At 37.1% G+C, this 19,717-nt stretch overlaps 1 pseudogene; it reads left to right on the top strand.

Moving 5' to 3' along the window:
• Nucleotides 1–461: 461 nt before the first annotated feature.
• Nucleotides 462–4,065, top strand: LOC123860330 (glutathione peroxidase 1-like; annotated as a pseudogene).
• Nucleotides 4,066–19,717: the final 15,652 nt, after the last annotated feature.

The following is a 19,717-nucleotide window of genomic DNA, read 5'->3' as shown; positions in this document are numbered from 1 at the left end:
AAAAGAGTAGCAGAGGTCTCTTTTACCAGCCTCTAAAGGCAAAAATTGCAAATGCTACAAGGCCCCCTTAGGAAAGGCTGGTCAATAAAACAGCTTCTACTCTGCCCTGTGGAATAGCACACAGCAAAGGCTTTATATGACTTATTAGGAGTAGAGATTCCTATTGACCTTGATTACTAAAAGGCTGCTCTCCTGATATAATTCACAGTCAATCTGAATGGTTAAAAAAAAAAATACGTTCAAAGCAAAACCACACAGGTAAAAAATTGAAGGAGCAATAAGCAGCCATTTACCAATGACTAACTTAAGATGAAGAATACAGCACTGGCAAATAGCGGTGTATGTATATTAAAGAGTCAGATAGAAGGCGTGCAAATATTTCAACAAAACTAAGTTTCTACCAAGAAAGTTCAAATAAGTTCATTGCCTTCTTTTTACCTGGTCTGGAGGAATCTTGCAACATGAAAGTAAGGCGCTCCTAAGAGAAGCCAGGAAACCTATTAAAAAAAAAAGACAAAAGAAAAACTTAAAAAAGTAAACATAAAAGCTCATAAAAATATTAGATATCAGGTTTTTAAATATGCCAACACATATTTGACATATTACTATCTTTAATGAAACAATGTATACCTCAACACTCATTTTATTTGCTTTAAGAAGTATATCATTTTGCATATACAAATATGGAATAATTGTGCTGTACACCTGAAATGAATTAATGTCAATTATACCTCAATTTAAAAAACTGAAGAAAATAAATTCCAAATAACCCATTTCTACCAAAAAAAAAACCTAAAAAAAAAAAGAAGTCTATAATTTTATTTCATTATATTTCTGAGAGAAAAAAAGAAAACCTTTGATCTTAATACTTGAAATTGGAGAGAATGACTGAGCACATAAAACCTCCCTACTTGAACAGTTTAGATAATAAAGACTATAGGACCAAATGCATATTTAATTGTATGATATTCCTTTGATGGGACATCTAAATGGAACACGCTTTATTCTTTCTATAAGGCAAGAAATGTGCTTCCCAGAGTAAGGAGGTATAAGAAACCATGTATGTCTCTAACAGGAAGGCTAAAATATAGCATTTGTGGCAACATCACAGCTGACATATCTTGGCATAATCATAACCTATATTTTACTAATTTAAAATTTTTTAGAGGAGAGTTTTAATGTTCCAGCTTAGAAATGCCTCACATCTCCACCCCTCAAGTAGATATGAGACACCTAATGACAAAGAATATGTACTTGGCTTTGTCACAGAACCTGCTCTGTTGAGCGAATCTTCATAAATTCCCCTTGTGGACTGATTAACTTACTTATACAAGCTAAGCATTCAAGAGTTTGATGATACTAAATGTCATGGTTTCCACTATAAATTTGTTGATCATTTTATGCAAACCTCCTTTATTTTTTTATGCATTAACACATAGTTATTGCATGTTCACAATTTGCCAGACCCTAAGGAACTAGTAATATCATGAGCGGGGGAGGGGTGAAGGGGTGGGAGAGAGATGAGCTCTTCCTTTACAGAGCTTGTTTTAGTGGAGGAATTAGAGACTGAGGAAACAATTGCACAGCCATTAAAACAATTACAATTTTATAAGTGCTAAGAGGGAGTGAAGGATTTATTAGGTTGTTTTTATGAAGCCAGGCCCTCACTTAATCTGGAAAAGCTTTCCTAGATTGTGATTGGGTAACAAAGCACAAAAGAGTGTCAATCAGAGAGGGTAAGTGAGGGAAAGTGTCCAGGCACAGGGAATATCATACACAGAAGCACCTGTCACAGAAATGAGTATCTGTACATCAACGCTGAGAGTTTTTCCCACTGTAATGTGCAATCTTCATTAGATATAGCCCTGACCGGGGAGTGTTTCTTATGCTTCTTTTGCCTCCACAGGTGGTTATGTGACTAACTCCCATCCAAGAAGTTTGATGAAAGTGGTGTGTGTCATTTCTATTCCCTGGTTGACCCCTGGGATGGAAGAAGCACGGATACCTGAAATACCACATGAAGGAAAGTCACCTGACACCAAGAAATGCCCATATTAGGTTGTTAGATGAGTAAACAAAAAGCATCTATTCTTTTTAAGGCACTGAAATTTGGGAGTTTATTTTTACAGCTGGAGTATGCTTAATCTTACCCTAACCAAAACAGTATGAGCTGGAAAGTAACTAAAGATTTTTGAGTGACTGAAAGATGTAAAGTATGACTAGGGTACAGAAAGAAAAGAGAACATGAATTGGACCATATGCTTACATTTCAAATAACACTATGGCAAGATAAATATCCTGAACAATGTCTCACTGTAATACAGCCAGAAATTCTGGAAAAAATACAATAAACATTATTTTTAATCTACAGTTAAGCCCAACCCCACCCCAAGTAATAAAAACACCAAAGGACCCAAATCAAAGAGAAAAGTAAAAGCCAGAATGGTAAGCTAAAAGCTATTATCTCTACCAACATCAGAAATCAAATTTTACCGGAGAATATAGGTAATGAACTTTGGCCCATGCAATCAGAGTTGGGGGGGGGGGGGTAGATGGGGTTGGTTAAATTAGATTTCTCTCTAACTCCCCTTTCCAGACCAGGGAGGAACTCTAAAAGAAAATAAGCCAATAAATAAACATGACAAGCGTACTTATCTGGCTTGGCCTGTGCTGTGATGGAAACAAGTCTGCAAATTTACAAATACAAACTTGCTCTCACATCATGGTTTCCATAATCAGATTTATACTATGTACCTTGCAAAAAAAATCATACAGGTATATTAACATAAAATAATCATGAGTTATGGACATTTCTAAGGCACTTATATTTTAAAATATTATCTTTCAAATTATGGCCCAAATGTGGCCCCAAATGATTCTCACAGAAAAAAGCCACCAAAACCAAACTCACAGTCCAAAATTATAAAAGTTTTATAAAAATGGCACCACAAGTGCTATTCAGCGAAATCAAGACAGGAGAATTAAATCCCTATTTCTCCAATAGCTGAAGTAATAGATGTAGAGTAAAAACGGACTTTTAAAACGTTTAAAGAAATAAAAGATGGAGGGGCGCCTGGGTGGCTCAGTCGTTAAGCGTCTGCCTTCGGCTCAGGTCATGATCCCAGGGTCCTGGGATCGAGCCCCGCATCGGGCTCCCTGCCCCGTGGGAAGCCTGCTTCTCCCTCTCCCGCTCCCCCTGCTTGTGTTCCCTCTCTCGCTGTGTCTCTCTCTGTCAAATAAATAAAAATCTTTAATAAAAAAAAAAAAAAGAAATAAAAGATGGAAACAAATATCTGCAAAATTAAAGATAATATTTAGTATTACAGAGATCTGAAGATTAATTAAATAGGTAATCTATAAATAAAAATTACGTAATGCACTCTTCTCACATAGCCCCTCCTGCGCGCCGCTCGGCGCTCCAGGTCCGCCTTGTCTGCGCGCCCACCAGCCGGCGGGGAGCCCATGAGCCTGGGTTGCCTGCGGGGCAAGGTGCTGCTCTTCCAGAACGCGGCTTCGCTCGGAGGCCCAGAGCTCTGGGATTACACCCAGATGAACCAGCTGCAGCGGCGCCTCGGGTCCCAGGGCCTGGTCGTGCTCGGCTTCCGCCGCCACCATTTCAGGCATCAGGAAAACGCCAAAAGCGAAGAGATCCTGAATTCCCTCGAGCACGTCCCAGCCCGCGGCTGGCTCCAGCCCAACCTCTCGCCTTCCGAAAAGGGCGAGGTGAATGGCGTGCAGGCGCACCCCCTCTTCGTCCTAGGACGCCATCGCGCTCATGACCGGCCCCAAGTCCATCACCCGGCCTCTGGTGGGCTGCAACGACGTCGTCTGGGACTTTGAGACCTGATGGTGTGCCTGTGCGCAGCTACAGCCGCTGCTTTCCAGCCATCGAATATGGAGCCTGACATCGAAGCCCTGCTGTCCGGGGGGCCCAGTTGTGCCCAGGCAACCCGCCTATCTCTGCTGCTTGGCAGTCACAGCACTGTCCTCGAGGGATTTCATGCACAATGGTGTTTCCTCGAAATCTGCATGGAGGAACGCTTGATTTCCGGGAAAATCCTCTGAGATGGGTGCTTCTTCTGCATCCCAACACCCCCTCCCCAAACCAAGGCTCCTCGCTAATAAAGTGCCCAGTGTCAGCAAAAAATAAAAATAAATAAAACATAATCATTGAAACACAAGAATAGAGTCGTGAATAATAAAAAAAAAAAAAACTGTGAAGAGAATTGTCAAATTTGAAGAAATGTACCACAGAAATTCAAAAAATTGAAGTTCAAAAGAAAACACAAGCTAAGAGTTGTGAAGGATAGAATAGAAATGTCTCAGTTTTTCTAATCTGATTCACAGAGGATAATATGAAATATGATGGGGGCAATATTGGCAAATACAGTGAATAAGAATTTAACGGAATTGAAGAAAAATAAGAATATTTAGGCTCAGCAAACACATGTCCTTCCATGCAAAGTAAACAAAAGAAAACCCACACCAAGACACTTTATAAACGTATTTAAAAATATCAAGTGCAGGAAGAAAAACTTAAAAGTAGCCAAAAGAAAAAGAAAGATTACTTGCAAAATGTGCAATATCACAATGAATATAAACAGTCTATAGAATAATATCCTCAAAATTCTGAGAAAGGTTTGGTAGGAGGAGAAAACTGTCACTTTAGGATTAGATACCAAACTAAACTATCACTAGGGATTTTAGAAGAAATAAAGACATTTGAGACAAAGAACTTGCCACTAACCTACCCTCACTAAAGGAAATAAAGGATTATTTCAGAAGGATGAATAGTATCACAAAAGGAAGGTCTGAGATGAAAAAAATAAGGCAATGAAATTGAGAAATGTATAAATCTAAACAAATGTTAACTACATGAAACGGTTCAAGTAATAGTAATGTAGGGATTAAAAAAACAAGGTAGACTAAAATTATATTCAATACCTGATGGCAATTCTATAAGGAGAAAGAAAAGATTGCCACTAAAGTATTCAGTCAGTCCCATTGAAACTACATTCCATGATCAGTTCCAGTCCACAAACTGTCTTGTACTGATCTGTGACAAGAAATACGTTGAAATTGATAGTAAGGGTTTAGAAACTTTAAAAGCATTTTGACAGAATAATTTTATATCTGTTAAATCCAGTAATTAAAAAAGTAGCCTTGTATTTAGTGTGCATTTTATCATTTCACTTTTCTAGTAACATGTGCTGATTTTATTTTACAGATCCATCAGTCCATAAAGAATTGGAAATTTTGAAAAAAAAATTCCTTACCACTGACAGTTTGAAAAGTATTGTTCTCAAGTCCTCTATGTTTGGGGATGGAGTACAGAAATTATCTTGAGATAGATAGAAGTAGATCAAATAAAATATAACCCAATGTGTAATAACTAAAAGATTAAAAATAATCAAGTAGCAGGAAAACAGAATTAAAAATAAAGCTATACATTGAAAACAAGAAAATTAAAAAGAAAAGTTAAAGAAAAATAAACATTGAAAAGGGAGGATAAAGGGAAAACACAAAATAAGATACAAAATCCAAATATATTGAATTTGATGCTTAAATGAAATGTAAAAACAAATGAAAAAGCCTTATTTCAATGACACATTTCCCAATGGATTTATTTCTTTTTTATAGATTTTATTTATTTACTTAAGAGAGAGTGAGAGAAAGAGTACAGAGGGAGAGGGAGAAGAAAACTCCCTGCTGAGAAGGAGCCTGATGTGGGGCTATATCCCAGGACCCTGAGATCATGACCTGAGCTGAAATCAAGAGTCAGACACTTAACTGACTGAGCCACCTAGGCGCCCCTTCACAGTGGATGAAAAAACAAAACAAAATCCAGTTATATGCTGTTAGTAAGCAATCTAACATATGAGAATGCAGAAAGCTAGCGAGTAAAAGAATGGGAAAAGGAAAAAGAGCAGGCGAAACCAAGTAAGTGAAGGCTGGTGTAACTTTCTTTAAGACAAAATGGGATTTTTCGGGGTAAGAATAGTCCCTATATATTGATAAAGATTGAAACTCACCAGAAATAATTTTACCAAGAGAATATACACTAGAGAGAAATTATCAGTATTAAATGTTTATAGTAAAAGAGCAAGGTTGACCATTAATAAGCCTAGCATCCAACTGAAGATGTTAGGAAAAATAGACTATACCTAAATACTATCTGAAGGAATAAAATGTATAGATAACAGAAAATAATGATAATTAACACAAAATAGAGAGGATCAATAAAGCCTATATTTAGTGATTTGTAAGGACTAATAAAATAGAAAAAAAAAGTATTTTAGGACTGATCAAGAAAAAATAAAGATAAAATAAGTAATTTTAGGAGCTAAAACGAGCTCACAATGCAGATACAGTTGAGGATTTTTTTTAAATACTTTTTAAGATTTATTTATTTGAGATAGAGAAAGAGAGCTTGAGTGGAGGGAGGGGCAGAGAGAGAGGGAGAGAGAGTCCTCAAGCAGACTCCTTGCTGAGCAAGGAGCCTGACGTGGGACTTGATCCCAGTACCTGAGATCATGATGAGCCAAAATAAAAAGTCGACCACCCAACCTATTGAGCCACCCAGGTGCCCCAAAGTTGGAGATTTTTATTAGCACCACGCTCTAGCCAACTCATATAACTGACCAGTTAAAGTTGGAGATTTTTAAATGATGAAAGAATCCTATGGATAACTTCAAGTAAATAAATTGTAAAATCAGAAGCAACAATCCACCTCTGTCCCTCACCACACACATATGCATACAACTACTAAAAATTGTCTCAAGAAAAAAAAAATGAAAAATTTGAATAGGCCTGTAACCATTAACAAAATTGAATCAGTAGAATCAGTAGTAATACAACTATACCCTACACTCTGCAAAATCCATCAGACCCAGACAATTTTATAAGAGATACCTAATGAACACTAAACATTTAAAATCTTTGCAAAAAACCAGGGCGGGGCAGTTAGAATACCTTTTAATTTCAAAAATAAGAGATTCTAAAATTGGGGCGCCTGGGTGGCTCAGTTGGTTAAGCGACTGCCTTCGGCTCAGGTCATGATCCTGGAGTCCCGGGATCGAGTCCCGCATCGGGCTCCCTGCTCAGCAGGGAGTCTGCTTCTCCCTCTGACCCTCCCCCCTCTCATGCTCTCTCTCTCTATCTCATTCTCTCTCTCAAATAAGTAAATAAAATCTTTAAAAAAAAAGAGAGATTCTAAAATTTTACAGAGTATGAGCAAAATTTAATACATTACTATATTTTGAAAAAGCTAATAATGAACAACTATGTTTATCCCAGAAATGTTAGGATAGTTTACCACTAGGAAATCAATAAATGTAATTCACCATAACATCAGATTAAAGCAGTAAACACATATTGTGATTTCAATAGGTACAGAAAATCATCCAGTAAAACTTAATAATATTCATAATAAGACATCCTACTATTTTAGTAATAAAAGGCAATCTCCTTAAATGGCATCTACCAAAATGTGCATGTACATCATCCTTAATTTGAAATGTCAGAAGCTTCTCTTTAATTTTAGGAAAAACAAAGAAGACTTACTAGCACTATAGGGATTATCTATCTAGTGTGTGTGTCTAGTATATATTTGTATGTATGTATATATATGTGTATGAGTGTATGGGTATATATCTATGCAGATATATATTTATAGATTTATCAATAGATATATCAGGATAGTATTACACAGTGATTTTTATAAATATAAATTAACGTGAAGATAAAATCACTATATAATGTTATATTGGCTTCAGCCAATAGAGTAAAAAGAATATATGGATATGAGACTTTTCAAAGTTAATATGATTTTCTAGATGAAACCTAAATTACTTAGCAGCTAAATTTTAAGAATTAATAAGGATTCATCAAGATTGTTCAATAAAAGAACAATATACATGAGTTTATTTTATTCTTGTATATTAGCAAATAATAGTATAATAACTATGTTATTAACACTAATATTAATAAATCATATTTTCATGTAAATTTCTAAACATTAACAATTATAAAAGCAATAAAAATATTAAATAGCTGAGGTTAACTTTTTAAAATAAATTGAGTAATGCCTTTATGGGGAAAATTTTAAAACTTGAATGAAAAATTACTAAGGAAGACTAAATTATATGGCAAGAGAAGCCAAGTTTGTAGAGAAGAATGCTCAGTGACTTTAAGTTGTTAATCATCTCCCAAATTAATCTGTAAATTCAATGAAATTACAAATTATATTATTATAGATGATTCTAAAAGACTGAGGAAAATGCAAAAGACCAAAATAACTACATTTTGGGGGAAAGAAAACTTCCCCTCTCAGTTTTCAAGATTTATTTTGAGGCTATTCTAAATAAGTCAGAACAAAATTTGCCTCAGGGATGAGCAAAAAATCTAATGGAAGAAGTAGAGACCAAGAACCAGACTGATAGTATATGACTTCTTATATTTCACAGAGATGGTATTGTAAGTGTATGTGGGAAGCTATGTATGGATGAGTCAAGGACTGCTGCTATGACAGTCGTTAGCCATAGAGAATAAAATAACATTTTTGTATACTCATTTCAGGAGTAGGAAAGAACTAGAGTGGACATGCAAAGCTTCACAATGTTTAGAAGTAAAATAGTAGAACACCGGTATGCCTTCAAAGAAGATAAAAAATTCTTGAGTAAAATATGAAAAGCACAAACCAAACAGGAAGTTTTACAAAATCAACTACATTAAAGTGAAGACCTACTATGCACCAACATAATTCATAGTCAAAGTGAAAGACATGACACAGACTCAGAATTTAGATGTAATGCATAAAAACTACAAAGACTGTGTATAGGTATAGATAGTATGTGCTCCTATAATTTAACATAAAAACAAAATAACTCAGTTTAAAATGTGCGAAATTTCCAAACCACAATTCACAGAGAAGAAAACCTGCATGGCTAATAGACATTAAAAAAACCTATAAACATGATGAAGTATATAGATTTCTCCTAGATTTCAGTAAAACCTATTATATGGACAAATGTTTAATAATCCACGTGGAGGATGCTATGAGGCATTGCCCAGATCACCCTGAGTAATGGACTTTTATTCCTTCAGCTGCAGGAAACACTGCCAAGGGAAAGCACTCGGCTGTCAGCTTCCTTCAGGGAAACTGAGGGAATGCCTCAACTGAAGAGAACTGCCTTATTCAAGTTCAAATCTAGAAACCAGTGGCAGACCTAGGCTGGATCCTTTGTTCCAACTCAAGACATCTGTAAAGAGTTATGTTGCTGGAGTGGTAGCGGGCGGGAGGGATGGGGTGGCTGGGTGATAGACATTGGGGAGAGTATGTGCTATGGTGAGTGCTGTGAATTGTGTAAGACTGTTGAATCACAGACCTGTACCTCTGAAACACATAATACATTATATGTTAAAAAAAAAAAAGATAGCAGGAAGGGAAAAATGAAGGGGGGGAAATCGGAGGGGGAGACGAACTATGAGAGACTATGGACTCTGAGAAACAAACTGAGGGTTCTAGAGGGGAGGGGGGTGGGGGGATGTGTTAGCCTGGTGATGGGTATTAAAGAGGGCACATACTGCATGGAGCACTGGGTGTTATATGCAAACAGTGAATCATGGAACACTACATCAAAAACTAATGATGTGTACCTTGAAACAAATAATACATTATATGTTTTAAAAAAAGAAGATAGTAGGAAAGGAAAAATGAAGGGGGGAATCAGAGGGGGAGAGGAACCATGAGAGACTGTGGACTCTGAGAAACAAACTGAGAGTTCTAGAGGGGAAGGAGGTGGGGGGATGGGTTAGCCTGGTGATGGGTATTAAGGAGGGCAAGTATTGAATGGAGCACTGGGTGTTATAGGCAAATAGTGAATCATGGAACACTACATCAAAAACTAATGATGTCATGTATGGTGATTAACATAACATAATAATAAAAAAAAGAGTTATGAGAGCTTCTGATTCCTCAGTCAGGTTGGCTGGGGCCTCTGTTAAAACTGAATCAGGGGTCCCTGGGTGGCTCAGATGGTTGAGCGTCTGCCTTCGGCTCAGGCCATGATCCCAGGGTCCTGGGATCGAGCCCCACATCGGGCTCCTGGCTCAGCGGGGAGTCCGCTTCTCCTTCTCCCATTGCTCATGCTCTCTCTCTATATCTCTGTGTCTCAAATGAATAAATAAAATCTTTAAAAAAAAAAAAAACTGAATCAGAATTCTTCTCCAACCCCATTGTCTTACCTTCTACTTCACAAGGATTGAGCCTGGGGATACTCCCTAATACTCCTCCTGCTTCCTAACCTCCTGCTATTTTCAGGGACTCCAGCCCCATAGCAGTGGGTGCCCAGGCAGGGTGAGGAGGTGAGGGCAACATAGCCCCAGGTACAGGTAACAGTGCAACTGCCAAAACATTCACAAGATTTAGCCCTCCTTAAAATTTGCCCTTAACTCTCCTGGTGAGCATTAAGCCAATAAGTTAAGGTTCAGGCAAAAACATGATCAAACAGGGACAGGTCAGAGCCAGTAAGTGTGGTAAATGCCCATACTGAAATGCAACTGCAGGACCTAATCAACAGTCAGGAGAGTAGACATGAAACCAAATTCTATGGGTGCATAATTAAGAAGACAGAACATAAACAAATATTTGCAATACTTTAAAAAATCACATTTACAAGAAAATCAAACATCACAATTTTTATATTTTGAGGATCGTGAGGGGTACACCACTGTGTTAAGTAAATAATTACATTTTCACCAACATACCATAGCCATATGATTACATGGTGAACTTTAGTAAAGAATATCCCTTAAAAATTCAAAGTAATTTATCTTAAATATGCAAAAACTCTGATGAATTGACATGATTTTAAAATAAATCTTATGACATAAAAAGTAGATAAACTGCATATGACTCAAAAATTTCATGAATGCTATTTCTCACAACAAAACTAAAAGAAAGGAGAAAAAGAAAAGAAAGAAAAACTTAAAAAGCAGAGAAGCCAAGGTTATATTTTCTGTTAAATACCTATAGTCTACAAAATCTCTGTTATCAAATAAGGGCTGATGTGTATGCTTTGACAAATAGGTGACATGTTATCTTATGGCTGGAAAGAACACTAGCTAGAACCAGTGCCTGAATGGAAAACCACCCAACATCTGTACAAGCTGATATAGAGCATATATATGAGCAAGTAGAAACTTGCCTCAGAGAACTGGGGGGTCCAATCCAACACTTGGACAAACGGATAATTAAGAACCAAAGATCTGCTACCTTAGAACAGCTTTAATAATTTTTTGTCTAGCAATATTTAAAACAGGTAAGTTTTGCATTGCAACCTTAAAAAGACACTAATATAGCTAAAAAAAAAAAGCAACCAGACTACACAGTGAACTCCATAACAGGAACTAGAGTATATAAATTGTACTTCTAGGTAACTATAATTTTGTCCTGATATCTAGAATTACTAGGTATAAATAATTAAACAGTGAATACATACATCAATGAACATGTTATCTTTAGACTAGTTAATAACAAATCTTTTAAATAAATTATTATAAAACAGAACAAGTACCCATTAAGATGGTTTCTAATGTATCACAGTCAACAAAATAAAAGCAGAAGAGAAATAAAAATGTATCATATTCAAATCAGCCATTGGCCTCCGTAAGAAAATAAATATTTCAGAAAGTACTTTGAAAATAATCCATAATGTTGTCCAATCATAAAAACCGATTTTGTTTTTTAAAGACAGATAAAAAATAGTTGCGTTTTGCTTAATTGTTGGCTGTTTTTATTTATTTATTTATTTACTCTTTTTTTACCCTAATTTTCATGGCAATATATAATATTAATACCAAGAGAAGCAAAAAAAACAAATGCTCCATTTAAAGATTTTATTTATTTATTTGAGAGAGAATGAGAGAGCATGAGAAGGGGGAGGGTCAGAGGGAGAAGCAGACTCCCTGCCGAGCAGGGAGCCCGATGCGGGACTCGATCCCGGGACTCCAGGATCATGACCTGAGCCGAAGGCAGTCGCTTAACCAACTGAGCCACCCAGGCGCCCCAAATGCTCCATTTAAATGGAAATTAAAGATATCTCAAACTTTTTATTTGGAGATGAGGTATGCTCAGTTTGCCACAGTAATTTTTGTTAATCATTAATATGGCTACATTTCTATTTTTCTACCCTTCAACTAACTGGAATCTGGAACACTGAAAGATCTCAAATTTTAATGAGCATGGGAACAGAGTTAGAGTTAAGAATTGTATGCATTTGACAATTACTGTTCTATTTATATCTTGGTTGAATACTAGAAAAATTAATGATATCACTGGAGAACCATACCAGAGAGATGGTGGAAAGAAGGGAATAGTCATCTCAAGGTTCTATTTGATTTTTGTCTGAGAGAAAATTCTATGTAGCAGGCAGCATTCTTGACTAAAACAAGACTCCAGCTGACTGCCATGAATAATGTTGAGAAGGTTCAAAGGAAGAAATTTAGTGAAAAATAGGAGAAACATGTGAAATACATGTTTGGTGTTATTACTGAAAATGGGTTTTTATAGTGAGATCTCTGTATTACTCTGACAATTCAGTATTATAGAAAGAAAACAGACTTTGAAGTGAGAAGACCTGTGATCTATACCCTTCTGGATAATTTAGTCTGCAAGTGACTCAGTCTCATGTCTTAACTCTGCCTCAGTACATCCCCTTATAAAGTATACCCTACGACATAGAATCTAATTCATTTCTAGAAAGAGATCACAAAATTATAACAAGCTGGGGCGCCTGGGTGGCTCAGTTGGTTAAGCGACTGCCTTCGGCTCAGGTCATGATCCTGAAGTTCCTGGATCGAGTCCCGCATCGGGCTCCCTGCTTGGCAGGGAGTCTGCTTCTCCCTCTGACCCTCCCCCTTCTCATGTGCTCTCTCTCTCTCACTCTCTCTCTCAATAAATAAAATCTTAAATAAATAAATAAATAAATAAATAAATAAATAAATAAATAAATAATTATAACAAGCTGCAATATTATTTCCTATATATACATAATGTTATTGAGATTCTGTAACAGAAATACATTTCATATCATAAAAATAACACATGCTTTTTGTTTTGTTTTGTTTTGTTTTGTTTTGTTTTTATAGCCTTCTTTTCACACCACTGGTGCGGAGAGATTTCTACCCTAGGGCTCTGGAGATGGCCAAACACATGACACCTGACACTGGGCAGATGCTACTGATAGCAGTTTATTGGTCACATATCCTCACAGGAGGAGGACACTGAAAGCTGTGAAGGGCACACAGAAGCTGTATTTGGAAACAGAGTGAACACCCAGGGCCTGTTGGAGGCAGCCTTTAGAGGATCCGGAAGGTCAGGGGCCACATTGGTTGGTTCCTGTGGAAACATGTGATTGGCCTGTCTGAATAACTCAGTGGTCTAGTGAGGAACTGAAACTTGCTACTCAAGGATAAGCAGGAATGGTGCCCGGTCCCCTTTTAAGAGAGCTGTTTGGCTACAGGACCTTTTCTGTGGGAGCAGTGTGGAGGGAACTTGCAGTCAGACCATCAGGGCCTTCCCAATTCTACTACATATCAAGGCAACGCATGACACCGAGCCTTAATTTTAGTCTTCTCACCACACTGGTCACCAACATAAATTTGCAAAATCAAATGCAATATAGCTTTCTAAAAACATTTTGGAATCTGTGAAGTTAAGCGCTTTATGGGAAGGCTACATCATAAGTGCTCTTTTTTAAGAGACATTTTCTCCTTTGAAGAAAACAGGATGCTTCTTTTCATGATAAATCTTTTGTGTATTTAATTTTCTAAATACTTCTGAAATGTATTCAAAATCAGGGTCAGCTGTCTTGAAAACTTTTATTGTTGTTCTAATTTGCAAGAATTCCCGCAAAAAAAAGTATTTTAATGTTAGATCTAGACAGTTTAAATGGGAAAAATTTTCCCTTCAATGATCCCTACTCTCTTTTTCATAGATATAAATACCTGTTATGAATAGCATTCCTCCTCATTAATGGATTTATATTTACTTTTTTCTTTTCAAAAAATTTTAAAACTCTTTTTTTTGGGAGACAGGCATTGTTAATTCTCTACTTAACTGTTATGCTATTCAGTTATACTCCTGAATCAATTATACCATACTTTTATCTCACTAGAATTGTTTTTCATGGATATTTTACCAGTTGTTCAAAACAATGCTTGGCAGAACTATAGTTATTCCTTCTCATCATGAAGAGATGAAATCTAAAGTTTCAGTCTTGTGGATCACACATCATGTTTTCTTACTGGTGTTGATTTTTTTTTATTGCATTGGCCTAAAACCGATCAATTTGGCATAGCATTCTATTCGTTATTGGTTAGAGACTTCACATGTCCACATTGTCCATATACAGAGTGTTGGTCTATTATTTTGAGATTTACAATAAGAAAGGGTTTAAAATGTGGATTCACAAAGCACATCTCCTGTAGTCAGAGTTCACTTATAATACATTTGTTATTACCTGATGTTTATGAAATTTTTTTCTTTACTATAAAGCACTATACAAATAGTGTTCATAATACATCCTTGGTTTTACTGCTTTCTTCCTCAATACCATTTTTTCTTTCTTAACAATTCTACTTTATTACTTTTCTGTCTTGATTCCTTATGCAGTATCAAGATGAACTCAACTTGCCATTTTATCCACCTCTAAATCATCTCTGAACCTAATGAATTACTCATTAGAACTTCCTGGACATATTTGAGAGGCTCCCTTTGCCCCTTAATCTCCAAGGGTATTTGTGTACTTTTTTGTTAACATCAGGAAGACATGATATTTAGAAGAGAATAGCATTTGTGTTTGCAATATTTGCCAATATTTTCCTTCTAAAAGTATAGCAAAATATATTCACAAAAAAGAAAGCTGTCAAATGCACTAAAATTAATGAAAAAAGACAGAACATCATTTTGTCCTTTCATGTCTTAGACGCAACCTATGCATATGCATGTATGATTATACCCAAGCATCAGAGCACCCAATGTTTTATTCTTCCGTTTTTTTTTTTATTATTATGTTATGTTAATCACCATACATTACATCATTAGTTTTTGATGTAGTGTTCCATGATTCATTGTTTGCATATAACACCCAGTGCTCCATTCAGTACGTGCCCTCTTTAATACCCATCCCCGGGCTAACCCATCCCCCCACTCCCCTCCCCTCTAGAACCCTCAGTTTGTTTCTCAGAGTCCATAGTCTCACATGGTTCATCTCCCCCTCCAATTTCCCCCCCTTCATTCTTCCCCTCCTGCTGACTTCTTTTTTTTCTTTTCTTTTTTTTTTTTTTAACATATAATGTATTATTTGTTTCAGAGGTACAGGTCTGTAATTCAACAGTCTTACACAATTCACAGCGCTCACCATAGCACATACCCTCCCCAGTGTCTATCACCCAGCTACCCCATCCCTCCCACCCCCCACCACTCCAGCAACCCTCACTTTGTTTCCTGAGATTAAGAATTCCTCATATCAGTGAGGTCATATGATACATGTCTTTCTCTGATTGACTTATTTCGCTCAGCATAATACCCTCCAGTTCCGTCCACATCGTTGCAAATGGCAAGATTTCATTCCTTTCGATGGCTGCATAATATTCCATTGTATATATACCATATAGTTGTCTAAAATTCTTGATTAAACCAGATATTTAAACTAATTGTGATACTCTTAGTCATGTATACTCAGAAACACACCACCTGAGAAAGAGAAAAATGTCAAATTTTACTTTCTGGCCTCTTATCCCAATATTCTCTGTCATTTCTACAATGAATGGGAGGCAAATTATACTTACAATGCTAATTCTCACAAATCCATGTATAATACAGGATATCCGATCAATATATTATTGACAATAAAACAAATCAATGAAAAAAAGAATAGCAAAATATTAAAATCTTAGATTCTTACAAGTGGAAAGGATGATACAAAATATGAAGGCCTTATTGCCATCTGAATAGAGAAAGATTGAAGATTTTTTTGAACCTGAAATGTTAATATTTGAAAATCCAATTTTAAGAAAAAGAATATAAAATTAGAATTACATAATTAATTCAGGTCCTTTGAATGGACTGGCAAAGTTAAGATGAGTGAAGCGTAAGTTTCTTATAAAATCCCACATTCATGACTACATACATTTAATTAAAAGTTGGGCCTTATGCTGACCCCAAATCTGCCTACTTTAGAATGTTTATCCATCATCCTGTGGAAGTACCCAGAACATTTACTCCTTCCTCATGATCGTCCTTTAAATGTTTGAGTTAAATTGCATCTCTAATAAAAGTTTGTTCCTTTGTTTTTTTCAGTCAGAGTCAAATGATCTCTGATTCCCTCAGTTATTTATGTTATATATATTCAGAATTTTTCTCAATTCTTCTAACTTGGCATTATTCTTCTCAATATATGGGATACAGACTATATACAACTCAACAAGTGTTACTGTAGGAACAGTTCTACTTTCCATTTGTATATTATGGAGATTCAAACCATGTGACTTCCACTTCCAATGTCACTGCAATAGACAATAATGATATCATCTTAAGGTAATTCTAGAGCAAATTCACATCTGAGAATTTGTCCTAGTGTTAGGTAATTCTATATTATTTTAGTGTTAAACTTTTTAATTGTTCAATCTATTAATTGATCCTTCAAGAAAAATCCCATTTGTAGATCCAATCCTCTAGCTGAATATTGCTACATTTCTGAAATGTTCTTCAATATTTCTGTTTAGGCATTTAAAGATTCCCTTGAATGCAAATGACTTGTCAGCCAATTACTCTCCTCAGAGTAAATTTAAAGGGATGTTTTCTCATTTTCCAATGAGCACAGTTTATTAAAGTGGAACTGTATTGAATTTACAAATGTACTTTAAAAGTAAATATTATTTTTTGTGGTATTCACTTTAGCCTGAGGCATTTTTGAGCTATTATAGATGCCATGCCATGATCTTTCAATCATTGTTGGGCATGAACAATGTAATTTAAAATCATGACTACATCTCTGCATACTAAATGGAATGATAGAACAGGACATTCAAAATACAAATGAAGGTTTATTTTAAAATATATTTGTCCAGGGGCGCCTGGGTGGCTCAGTTGGTTAAGCGACTGCCTTCGGCTCAGGTCATGATCCTGGAGTCCCTGGATCGAGTCCCGCATCGGGCTCCCTGCTCGGCAGGGAGCCTGCTTCTGCCTCTGGCCCTCCCCCCTCTCATGTGCTCTCTCTCTCTCATTCTCTCTGTCTCAAATAAATAAATAAAATCTTTAAAAAAATAAAATAAAATAAAATAAAATATATTTGTCCAGAAATCTACCTAAAGACCAACAGAACAAATTCCACAACCTAAGGGAGAGAAGAGGCCACCTCAAAGAGGGTAGGAAGTGAGGAGACGTGGTTTAGGGGAGAAACAGATCACAGGTGCTGTGGCGGGGAGGGAGCCATGGTTATAGAGAAGGGCAAGAAAGAGAGAAGCACACAGGGGAACACACACAGAAAACCACATTTCCCCAAAGCCATTGGCTTAGAAAATGAGAGGGGCTGAATTTCATGAATTCTTGCAATCGGCAGGACTTAAAGCCTGGAGTTTAAAGGTCAGGAGGCTTGGCTGGGATAGAGCCCAAATGAAGGACACTGTGCTAGGCAGGGAAACAACACGGAAGCAGAGAGTATGGTAATATCGATCTGAAGAACACCTGGGGCACACAGTGGGGAGATTATTTCCTCTTCTTGAAGCTCATACCTAGAGACAGCATTCACAGAGATGCCTCTCCAGGAACAAAGGTGCTGGCTGGTGCCATTTCCCTGCCCTTCAGGAAAAACACAAAGCCAGCTGTGGGAAGCAGCACAGAACTGGCCCTGGCACCCAAACTTGTTTACACCAAGCCCTAGTCCCCTGCACTCTGGTGGGCCTGTCCTTCTCAGTCAAGCTTGCCTCAGTCCCACCATGACAGACCCTCCCTCAGAAGAACAGCACACACTCCTGCCACACCACATCTCCTGACCAGAGAGTTCTGTAGGGCCTCAGTTCTGGTGGCAGTGGTGTCCAGTCTCATTTCACAAGCAGACAGAGAACATTTAGTTAAAACTCACCACAAGGGGCGCCTGGGTGGCTCAGTCGTTAAGCATCTGCCTTCAGCTCAGGTCATGATCCCGGGGTCCTGGGATCGAGCCCCGTGTCGGGCTCCCTGCTCCACGGGAAGCCTGCTTCTCCCTCTCCCACTCCCCCTGCTTGTGTTCCCTCTCTCGCTGTGTCTCTCTCTGTCAAATAAATAAATAAAATCTTTAAAAAAAAAAAAAACTCACCACATTCAGGTTAGGGACCAAACACTGCCCACAGCAGGCAAAGAGAGCCTCTGCAGACAGCTGGCCTGAGGGATAGAGCAGCCAAAACAAAGCAGAGTGCATGCAGCATACACCTGAGACACTCTCTGAATTGCCAGGCCCTGGGAACTACATGACCTCTACTTTCAGGAACAGGAGACATAATTGGCTTCTTCAACACACAGAAGAATGTGGAGATTTAGACAAAAGGCCAAGACAGAGGAATTTATCCCAAATGAAAGAACAAAATAACGCCATGGCAAGAGATCTAAGTGAAACAGATCTAACATGCCTGATGGAGAATTTAAAGCAACAATTATAAGGATACTCAGTGGGCTTGAGAAAAGAAGACATCAGTGAGACCCTTACCATGGAGATAAAAAGTTAAAAAAGAATCAATCAGAGATGAAGAAAACAATAAACAAGATTGGGAACAGCCTTGATGCAAGCAGAGGAAGAAGAAGGCTGGAAGATGCAGAGGAATGAATTAGTGACCCAGAAGACAAAATAATGGAAAACAGTGAAGCTGAACAAAAGAGAGAAAGAAGTATTATGCAACACAAGAAGACTTAAGGAACTAATTGACTCCATCAAACATATTAACATTTGTATTAAAGGAGTCCCAGAAGAAGAAGAGAGAGAAAAGAGGATAGAAAAGTTATTTAAAGACAGAATAGCAGAAAACTTCCCTAATCTGGGGAAAGAAACAGACATCGAGATCCAAGAGGTACAGAGAACTCCCATCAAAATCAACAAAATCAGGCCAACACCAAGACATTTGTAATTAAATTGCAAAATATAGAGATAAGGAAAACATCTCAAAAACAACAAGACAAAAGAAGTCCTCCTTAACTTACAAGGGAAAACCCATAAAGCTAGTTGGATATTTCTCAACAGAAACTTGGCAAACCAGAAGAGAGTGGCATGATATATTCAAAGTGCTGAATGGGAAAAATATGCAGCCAATAATATTCTATCCAGCAATACAGGATACAAGGAGAGATAAAGAGTTGCCCAGACAAATGAAAACTAAAGGAGATTGTGACCACTAAACCAGCCCCACAAGAAATATTAAAGGGGACTCTGAGTGCAAAGAAGAAACCAAAAGTGATAAAGACAAGAAAGGATCAGAGAAAATCTCTAGAAACAATGACAAAACAAATAATAAAGTAGCAATAAATACACATCTATTAACAATTTCTCTGAATGTAAATAAACTACATGCTCCAATGGAAAGACACAGAGTGTCAGAATGGATAAAAAAAAACAAGACCTATCTATATGCCACCTACAAGAGACTCATTTTAGACCTAAAGACATCTGAAGATTGAAAGTGAGGG

Source organism: Mirounga angustirostris, unplaced genomic scaffold (genome assembly GCF_029215605.1).
Source record: "Mirounga angustirostris isolate CCGP_5_RB_7025 unplaced genomic scaffold, mMirAng1.0.hap1 SCAF_4, whole genome shotgun sequence".
Classification (NCBI taxonomy): domain Eukaryota; kingdom Metazoa; phylum Chordata; class Mammalia; order Carnivora; family Phocidae; genus Mirounga; species Mirounga angustirostris.
This window is presented reverse-complemented; position numbering and strand designations above follow the sequence as displayed.